At 47.8% G+C, this 9,795-nt stretch overlaps 1 pseudogene; it reads left to right on the forward strand.

Annotated features, from left to right (window-relative positions):
- The first annotated feature begins 5,633 nt into the window (after positions 1–5,633).
- On the forward strand, positions 5,634–9,555 carry LOC141575612 (TGF-beta-activated kinase 1 and MAP3K7-binding protein 2-like; annotated as a pseudogene).
- The last annotated feature ends 240 nt before the right edge of the window (positions 9,556–9,795 follow it).

Genomic DNA, 9,795 nt, shown 5'->3' on the forward strand with positions numbered 1-9,795 from the left:
AGACACACTGTGGTCTCTCTCTGTGTCCTGGGGGAGCCTGAGGTTGGAGGAGAGCTTCTGGCCCAGGGTGAGCCCCAAGAAGCCCCTTCCTCGGATAATATCCTCCTCTTCTTGACACATTTCCCCTGAGGGAGGAACTGGACACTTGAGCCAGAAGTCCTCAGTGGGTCAAGGGAAAGGTGTGCTCCATCCCAGGAGGCGCCTGACATACGAAGATGTCAGAGCAGAGCCCCACAGGGGCTGATGCTCATTCGTAGTTTGTAGGGGAGACCTGGATTCCCCCAGAAGGCTGAGCACTCAGGAAGTGAACAGGCACAGTGACCAGCCCCATTCCCAACAGACAGGAGACACTAAAGGAGGGCTGAGGAGAGATGGAGGGAGGAGCAGAGCGATGGGGACCAGTCCAGTCAGAGTGACCAACCAAGAGGGATTGACCCTCTGCTCTCACTTGGGCTGGATTCTATCCTTTGGGTTCAGCAAGGGGCCAGCACCCAGCCCCTGGTTAAGGCTTCAAGATTTGGGCCAGAAATGCCCCGAGCAGGTAGAGACAGAAACGACAGAAGGGTGGGGCTTCTGACAATGAAAGGTGCAGGCAGGGGGAGTGGGCGTTGTTCTGGGAGGAAGGAGCAAACATCCGGTCCGTCGTCCTGGTTTCTAGCGCCGCGTTGCTCAAGGATGCTGGGTGTGACCAGGAGGCCTGGGACGCTGGGTTTCAACTCAGCTTTTTCTTTCCCGGTCTTGTTTCGGTATGTGGTGTGTCAGAGACTCATTTGCTCCAGTGTGTGACCCTCGGTGAAGAATTAGCCCCGGGCCCAGCCCTAAGCCCCTCGCTGACCGCCGTGTTCAGACAAGCAGCATGGGCGTGGCACCATCACAGGATGGCAGACAAATGGCCCCTGCCCTCATCGCTTATCAGCCGGTCCCCTGTGAGCCTCAGGACAAATGGCACCCAAGTCTGACCCACCACCCATGCATGCGAGGCCATTGTCATGTTCAAGCAAGACATAAACACAGTCTCAGCCCTCCGATGGCTCCTCACCAGCCTGCCCGTCCTCCCCATTACTGCCCTTGCTCTCATTCTTTGTTCTCTGGCTTCTTTTTCCAATCTCGGGGGAGCTCCAGAGTGTCACCTGCTCCCTTGATGAGGAGAATGCTGCAGTGAACACATTGAGAGCTCAGAGAGGAGGCCAGCCGTGTGCAGCAGCTGTCACCTGCAAAAATATCAGAGTCTCCATGTGGCAGACCCCCCCCCATCCAAGGAGTGGGGGACAGATGGATGGAGTTCCAGGGCTGCCACCTGGGGCTTGCTTGACATTGTACTTTCTAGAGTCATCCAGGGTACTTTTGTCACTTTTGTTGATTCTGATGCCATGAGATTTGCCCTTAGAAACCCTGTCTCTACCTGCTGGCTATGATGTTAGAATGCCCATTTTCTGGCCACGAGGCTGGTCCTGAGTGGGATGAGAGTGGGAGGCCCAAGTGTGAATCTTGCTTATCCCTCCCCGCTCCCTGGGTCCATAGTGTTGAGAAAGATCAGACAGCATCCTGCTCCCTAGCCTAGGGACCGCGGAGTCAGACAGCCTAGGTTTGCATACTGGTTCTGCTCTGTGACCCTAGTCTGGTGACTCAACCTCTCTGTGCCTCAGGTTCCTCAATTATAAAATAAGGATAAGACGGAAGTGATCTTTCTGTGGTGGTTGTGAGGCTTACATGAATTAACGTATATACAGCACTCAGAGCAAACAACGCCTGGTTCACTGAAAGTAGCGTTACCGAGTCCACACTCGTTCTGCTCGCTGCACGACAGGCCAATAAGTAGGGAGACAAGGGGCAAGGAATAGTGACTTTATTTGGAAAGCCGGCAGACCGAAAGGATGGCAGACTAATGTCTTGGAGAGCCATCCTACTGCAGTCAGAATACAGGCCCCTTTTATTAAAAAACAAAACAAAACAAAAACAGGGGAGGAGGTGTGGTTGGTTGTTGCAAAATTCTTGCTGCAGGAATTCTCTGTTCCTGCAGCTGTCCACGTGGGCGAGGTCATGGTGCCCCTGTAAAACCTCCAACAAAACAAAGCTTATTTTCTATTCTGAAACTTGTTATCTTTATGTAAGTGCGGAAGTGTTAATATCCTTAGAGGTCAGAGCCTTGGGAAAAGGCTCTCCTGTTTACCAGACAGGCTAAAGGCAACATTCATTTATAGAAGGTGCAGAGCCCTCAAGAATAAACCTAGAAAAGCAGAGCACAGTGGTTAAAGCTAAAGGAGCAGATCCAATATGGAGTCAGATTTGTTCTCCTCTATTAACAGCAGCTACTATTATTTATTATTATTACTGAGCACCAGCTGTATCTGAAATGCTAGGCAAGAGTGAATGGACACAGACCTTAACTTCAAAGAGGGAGAGTAAGAGAGAAGGACAAGGGAGTAGGTGAAGAGGTTCCCTGCGGATAAGGGGCATCCTAAGGAGGATGCTCACCCAGCCTGGGCACTGCCCACACACGGCGAAGCCTGTTGAGTCCTGTGAAGGAAGCCAGATTCACACTCTTGGGTGCCACATTCCAGGGGCAGGGCCAGTGGAAAGCACATTGGCAGGTTTGAAACACAGCCTCGGAATCAGAAGCTCTGCCAACCTCCCACAAGCAGGAGGAGCAGAGGGTTTTTCCTGGGGCCCACGAGGCCTGACAAAGCCACCCCCCCCCACCCCCAGGAAAGAAGCAGGAGGGTGCCCAGAGAACTCACTGCCCACAAGTCCAAGGATATCTGGGCTCCAGATGAACTGCCAGTAGCACTGGGCTCCAGGCCACCTCTGGGATAGACCAGAGCTGACCCAGGGAGGGGCGGTCGCACCTTTACCACCCAGGATGTGGATCTGTGGCTTCCTCATCTGGGTGAAATGGTTGGGATGGGGACACTGTTGGGTGGGGTCCCTTGGGGCCAGATGCAGGCGCTGAGAGAGCAGGCGGGAAAGCTAGTGCCAGCCGGGCCGTCCTGGGGAGAGTGTGCTCTGCAGAGGACCCCACCTCCACTATCCTCCCCCATCAGCTCTTCTCGCCTCTCTTTTTATGGCCCAGGCATTTGAGGTTTCACCCATGGGTTCTGAATAATGATTTTATTCTCTTCAGAAACCGAAAGCCAAATATCAGCAACTCGTACACAGGTCAAGGCAGAGAGCAACTTCTGAGAGGCTTCACTTTTGTTCAAGCCCTTTGATCGTTTATGTATTAACACTTTGACACCTTCCCTAAAAGTTTATGACAGTCTCTATAAAACATACACATGTATAAAAGTCATATATAAAGATACTAATCTTTTGTCACATTACAGTTATGTGGTTCAAAGTCTGTTTTTTAACTTTCAATTTAGGGAATTTTTCCCATTAAAATGCCTTTGTTATCTAGGAAAGTCTTGTAACTTCCTTTCTACAAGCTCCATGAGGTAGCATTTCTGTAACAGAAGAGAACAAATCTGACTGCATATTAGATCTGTTCCTGTGGTTTTAACCCTGTGCCCTGTTTTCTAGGCTCAGTCTTGCCGGCTCCACACCTTTTGGAAAACAGTGTTGCCTTCAGCCTGAAATAGACAGGAGAGCCTGTTCTCAAGGCTCTCATCCTTAAGGATATGAACACTTTTGTGCCTATATAAAGATGACAAGTTGCAGAACAGAAAATAACCTTTGTTTTGTTAGAGGTTTTGCAGGGGCACCATGACCTGACCCACGTGGACGGCTGCAAGAACAAAGGATTCCGACACCAAGAAGTTTGCACCAACCAACCACACCCTCTCCCCTTTTTAGTATAAAAGGAGCCTGAATTCTGACTTGAGAAAGATGATTCTCCAAGATGTTAGTCTGCTACCTTCTTGGTCTGCTGGCTTTCCGAAGAAAGTCGTTATTCCTTGCCCCAGCACCTCGTCTCCCAATTTATTGGCCTGTTGTGCAGGGAACAGAACGAGTTTCCATTTGTAACTCAGTAACATTTGCATCCACTTTGTTTACTCTTGTGTTCTCAGCATCTTCAGTGCTAAGTTAGTGCTCAGTAATATTGGTGAATGAATATCCCCGTTATTCTTGATCTGAGAACACAAATTTCCTATTATTTTATGCTTCCTATCTAACTCCTGAAACATGTACTCATCATGTGATGATAGATTTCAACTTTACAGGCCATGTGTCCTGAGTTTGGCCTTTTCTTCCTTTAATAATACTTTGATATTTCTCTGAAGGAAGTGTAAAATACAGTTTCTGAATTCCTGAAAGGGGCTACTGTTACCTGCAGTCATTAGGTTTTTCCTAACGGTCCTGACTTTGTAATTAGAAGCCAGCTGTATCCACTATAGAAGTGGCCAGGTCTCCAGCTACACTGAGGGCGTTACAAACATACAGCTGTTCGGCTCCAGGCAAAGCACTCTACCCCGCGGCCACCTCCAGCCTGAATTCCCTCAGTAGACATCCTCCCACAGCCCTGACAGCTCGGTATCTTGTCCGGCAAAGCAAACGCACAAATCTAAAATCTCCCCTCTCCTTTCACCAGAGTCTGGAAGGTCTAAACAGGCAGACACCTGACTCCTGACAGAACCGACAAGAGCTCGGATACTGCATGGGAAGACCTCTAGAAAGAGGTGTTCTCTCTACAGAGATATCAGAAAGCAGAGGCAATGCACACTCTCACATGCACTCACACACATGCACATGCATTCACACACTCAGGAGATGAATTGGAAGGAAGGACGTGAGGAAGTCAGGGCAAGCAGACCTTATAAAATAGGAAAACTTCACAAAATAAGAGAAAAACAATAAGAATAATGAGATATAAAAGTGAGATGTTAAAAAATATATATATGTAGGAAAGAGGATGAGATGGGGCATGGAGGCAGAGAGAGGGAAAAATGTATCAGGAGTGCCAGCCTTGCCCAGCCATCATCCTTGACCACACGACCAGCAAGGTGCCTGGAAAAGGAAAATGTTTGACTGAAAAGACAGGCACTATTTCTGTTAAGGCCTAGACTTGCCCACTGTCCAAATAGGTCCAATCAGTCAATATTCAAATGGCCCAAAAAGCCACCAAGTTGATCTTTGGGTCTTACAGGTCCTACAGCAAAATGCTCTGAAGTATCTGGTGTTGTGGTAGCCAGGAGCATGTTACAGGTGACAGTCTCCTGGCTTGCCTTTCAGGAGGATTGACTAGCCTGTTTGTAGAGGAGACTCAAATGTTGCATTTGGCTCTGAAATGTATGGTCTACACAATTACATGTGGACTTGTAGTCCCAGAATGCTGACAACCATGGGCAAGAAGGAAATTTAAACATGGAAGCAGGTTAAGATGTTGAATGTGCAACATCACTGATCGGCAACTTCAAGGTGGTCAGTCCCCTACTGAATGATTTTAGCAGGAGCCACAGACAGCAGCAGCTCAAGTTCCCCAAGGCGTTAAGGGTTTTGGAATATCCAGTCTACCTGGTGCTTCAAATTCAGCACCACATCTTGGATTTTACTCAGGCAGCTAAAGACTCTAGCCTTTCTCAACAAACTCCCAGATTCAATCCCATTTTAGTAACTTCAGCCCCAAATATCCTAACCGGCCATAATGTTCCAATGTATTTTCATATAGATGGTTTCCTTCCATCTGTATTGACAGTATGGAGGTAAATTTGATTTTATTAACACAACTGTATAGCCCAGCAGCATTCTGGCTGGTGTCTCCGCTTAATCCTATGTACCCTCAAGAAATCTGTCTACCTTTCCAGCCTGAGGTCTGAACTCTTCGTCCCACATCTAACCCAACAATCCAACAGCCAGGTCCACAAAGCCACCAGACTTCTCATCCGTGCCCCTCAGCTCACCATTTAGCCCACAACCACCAACAGTTCATCCAACTGGTAGCTCAAAATCATCTATGCATTAGTCAATATAATATTCAGAATATTTCAACAGAACCTCAAAACAAGACAGATTTAAATTAAATTTGAAAACCCCCCCCAAAGAAATAATTCTTTTAAATGGAATTTGTCTGGGCTTTGAACCTCTATGAGGCAACGTCTTACAGTAGACAAAGTCTATATTTCAGATAAAGACACAAAGAGAGAACAGGTTACGTAGAATCAGCCCACACGTCTCGTATCTACAAAATCTGGACCATCTGTTGCCTCCAAAAATACATCTGGACAAGTGATCACAGACTCTACCTTTATTTGTTGCCACATTTCCAGATGTCAAGTAATTGGCAACCACTCTACAACTTCTCCTCGAGCAGGGGTCCCCCAGTTCAGCACAAGACATCCTTTCAAAATTGCAGTTTCTGACCTGAACTTTTACCAACTGGTGTCCTCAATCTTTGAACTTTCTGAACCTTCAAGTCTTCCAAACCTCCCTGATTGTTCAATACAGACAGAGTGTATTCAGAAGCTCATGGGCCCAATTTTCACATATGAAGATAGACAAATAGAAGCATGGAACCTGAACATTATTGGTTGTTATAGACTGTGTTATGTCCCTTAAAAATTCATATGTTGAAGACTTAATACCCGTTACTCAAAATATGACTATATTTGGAGATAGTGCCATGAAAGGGGTAGTTAAGTTAAAATGAGGTCATTAGAGTGGGTCCTAACCCAGTAAGACTGGTGTCCTTATAAGAAGAGGAGATTAGGACACAGACATACACTGAAGGAAGACCGTGTGAAGACACAGGGAAAACACAGCTACCTACAAGTCAAGGAAAGGGACCGCAGAAGAAACCAACCCTGCAACCAACACTTTGATCTTGCACTTCTAGCCTTCAGAATTGTGAGAAAATACACTCCTGTATTTCAAGCCATCTATTCTGGACTCAAGACGCAGAATATGGCAAGGGAACCCATTAAAATTGTGCTTCTGCTACTTATGTGATCACCCAGCCTTAGTCCATTGTAAGTAGTGAGACCTGCCAAGGCATTTCTGAGCCAAAAGGCTCAATACGTTCTCTAAAGTCACATCCAAATGTAGGAGAAGTGACGTCATCACCGTGGCAGAACAAGAGTTTTCTAACGTCTTCCCTTTAAGAACGCTAATTTTGACAATCGCCCACAGACAAGAGTGCCTTTGTGGAAGTCTGGAAGTCCAGCAGAGAAATTTCCAGCACACAGTTGGAGCTAAAAAAAAAAAAAAAAAAAAAAAAAAATCCAAAGGAAGAAATGGAGATCTGTGATTCTTCAGTGGAAAGGCCTGTGCCCCCTACAAAGTACAGACTGGATTCTTCTGGAAGGGTGCCCTGGGTCCTCAAGCAGAGCACAAACCCTCTGCAGCTCGACTCAGACTATTTCTGAGCTCCCTGGGGTGCTTGGGTTTCAAAGGGGTTAGGGAAAGGGGGTGGGGGAACAGAGAATCCTTTTGCCAAGAAGATCTCTGACCCTCAGAAGGAAAATAAATAAACAAGCAAACAAACAAACGGAAGCAAAATTCATCCAGGTAAAAAGTGACTAGTACAGAGAAGCCATAGAAACTATTCAACGTAAGAAATAAAAGATAAAATTTCGTTCTATTCTGTGTCCAGTTCCGATGGGCCCCCAGCCCATCTCTCAGCTGAGGAAGAAGCCTGACCATCTCCAGGCCCCCAGGCTACTGCGCTCACTTGAGACCCCGAGTTCTCCCAAGTCCTGTGTTGCCCCTTCACAGCTGCCTTGAAGCCTGAAAAAGGTGATGCCTGAGCCCGAGTCCTCACTATGGCTACAAGATTCTAAAGTGACACAGAGATGAAGAAAACAGAGGCATCCCAAGGCCAAGGAAGCAAAGAGGGACCCAACCAGCAATGCGCAAGTTAGTGACAGAGCAGCAAGCACTCACTATGGACCACGATTTTCATGGCCAGAGAGAACTGGATGCCCCACCCCAGGACCTGCCTAGCTGGCTGTATGCAAGGCATCCGGCCTCTGCAAGCCTCAGTCTGCTGACCTGGACAACAGGGATACAGCAGTATCCTACCTCCTTGAAGACTAAGTGCGGCACTGAGCCAGCTGTTCAGGGGGCGCTCTGACTTGTGTACCATTTCCACTGTTACCACTGGGGTCAGTTCTGGTGGTGGGTTGATGCCAAATCACACAGAAGTGGGGCCTGGGCCGACAGCTGGGGAATGAGGACTTGTTGACATGCTTCGCCCCCCTGATTTAGTCTTATCTACCTCCTTCACAGACTCTTCCCGGTTTTCTCGCTCATCTTCTAGTTTTGCTTCTTCCTGGGCTCTCCATCTGGGTAGCATCTCCAGAAGGTGTAAGGTGAGGGTAATGACAATTAGCTCATGGGAAATTGGTAGCTCTTAGGACCAAGAGAATGGCTGGAATTCGAGACTTCATGACGGTCCCCAGGGAGATATTTGAGCAGCAGGCGACCCTGGTTTCTGTGTTGGCCAAGCCCTGCCACCACTGTTAATCTGCTTGTGGTGTCCACCTGTGAAGTCCAAGGACCCTCTGCCCGCTTCAAGGTTGATGTTCAGGGAAGCCTCCCACCTCATCTTCTGGGAAAGACCCACGGTGAGACCCTGGCACCAGAGCGCCAATGGTCACTCTTCCCTCTTCCTGAGATGCTGTACTTGAAGACTTACTTCTCTTGGTAACTTGGCTGGTGGGGGCACGTTTGGGAATACTGGAACTTCTGGATCACTTGACCCAAGTAGCTGGTCTCCCCAGCATAAGAACAACCATGTCCTGAGTCCACTGCCCATCCTGCTCAGGTTGTCCCTTCTCTCAACCCTCCACACTCCCATGCTCAGATCTAAAGTCACACTGGGACACTTAAGGCCCCCTGCAGAGCATCTCGAGACCAAAAACCCCTCTCACAGCCTCGTAGGGCATATTCACTAACCCTGTTAAAAAGAGACATTGGAAAAACTCACGTGATTAGTGACTTTAGCTTTTTTAGTTCATATTTCAGATCAAGAATTATTTGAAGGTTTAGTTCAGATCATAATTCAACCGAGAGGTGTGCGGACAAAGAATGTCACCTGACATCTGAGTAAACAAAGGATGTTGTGGCCATAATGCCACCAGCCCACCCCCGCCATTCTGCCCATCCCCGCTGGTGGTTTAGACAAGAGGAAAACGGAATACTGCCCTGGACAGTTAAGGTGCAGATCAAAGGAATGATTTCAATGAACCCAGACTCTTGCATCTTCCCATACATGGAAAAGCACTGGAACCATTAACTTGAGATGCCTGTTTTTTTGTGATTAGCAGCAATCTTTGGATGTCCAACTACATAGTTTTATTTCAGCAAGAACTCTGATATATCCTGGGTCCTCCTTTACGTCTTTGGAACAGTCCCTCAGAGCTATCAGCACAGCTGTATCCCAGGTTTAAGTCCTCAGTAAGTCTACCAAATAATTCTCAACTTTTAGGTTGCGCTTTTTTTTTTTTTTTCAATGGGCAGGTGTTATATCCTTCTGTCTTCCTGGCCCAGGAAGTAGGGGAGAAGGGAGCGGGCTGGCAGGGCTTGGAGTCCAGTGGAAACAGTCCCCTGACCTCCCCCTTCCATGGGGCAGAGTTGTTGCTGGGAGGAGCTGATATCCCCCAGGGCCTCAACTGCCCGTAGCTTTGTGTCCACGTGGTACCAAGTAACAAACAGCTCAGCTCAGTGGAATGTGGGCAGAAGAGCTGCCTGTAACTTCCAGGATGGGACAGTGGGGATGCGGGTGGGAGCCTGGGGCCAGAGTGAGGTAGACTCAAAGAGGGCTTTGACTGGACTGGAGGAATTGTTACACGGCCACCTTTGTCAAAACTCACTAGTCGGCACACATATATTTTATTATATGTAAATCATACCTGAATAAAG

Source organism: Camelus bactrianus, chromosome 3 (assembly GCF_048773025.1).
Source record: "Camelus bactrianus isolate YW-2024 breed Bactrian camel chromosome 3, ASM4877302v1, whole genome shotgun sequence".
Lineage (NCBI taxonomy): Eukaryota > Metazoa > Chordata > Mammalia > Artiodactyla > Camelidae > Camelus > Camelus bactrianus.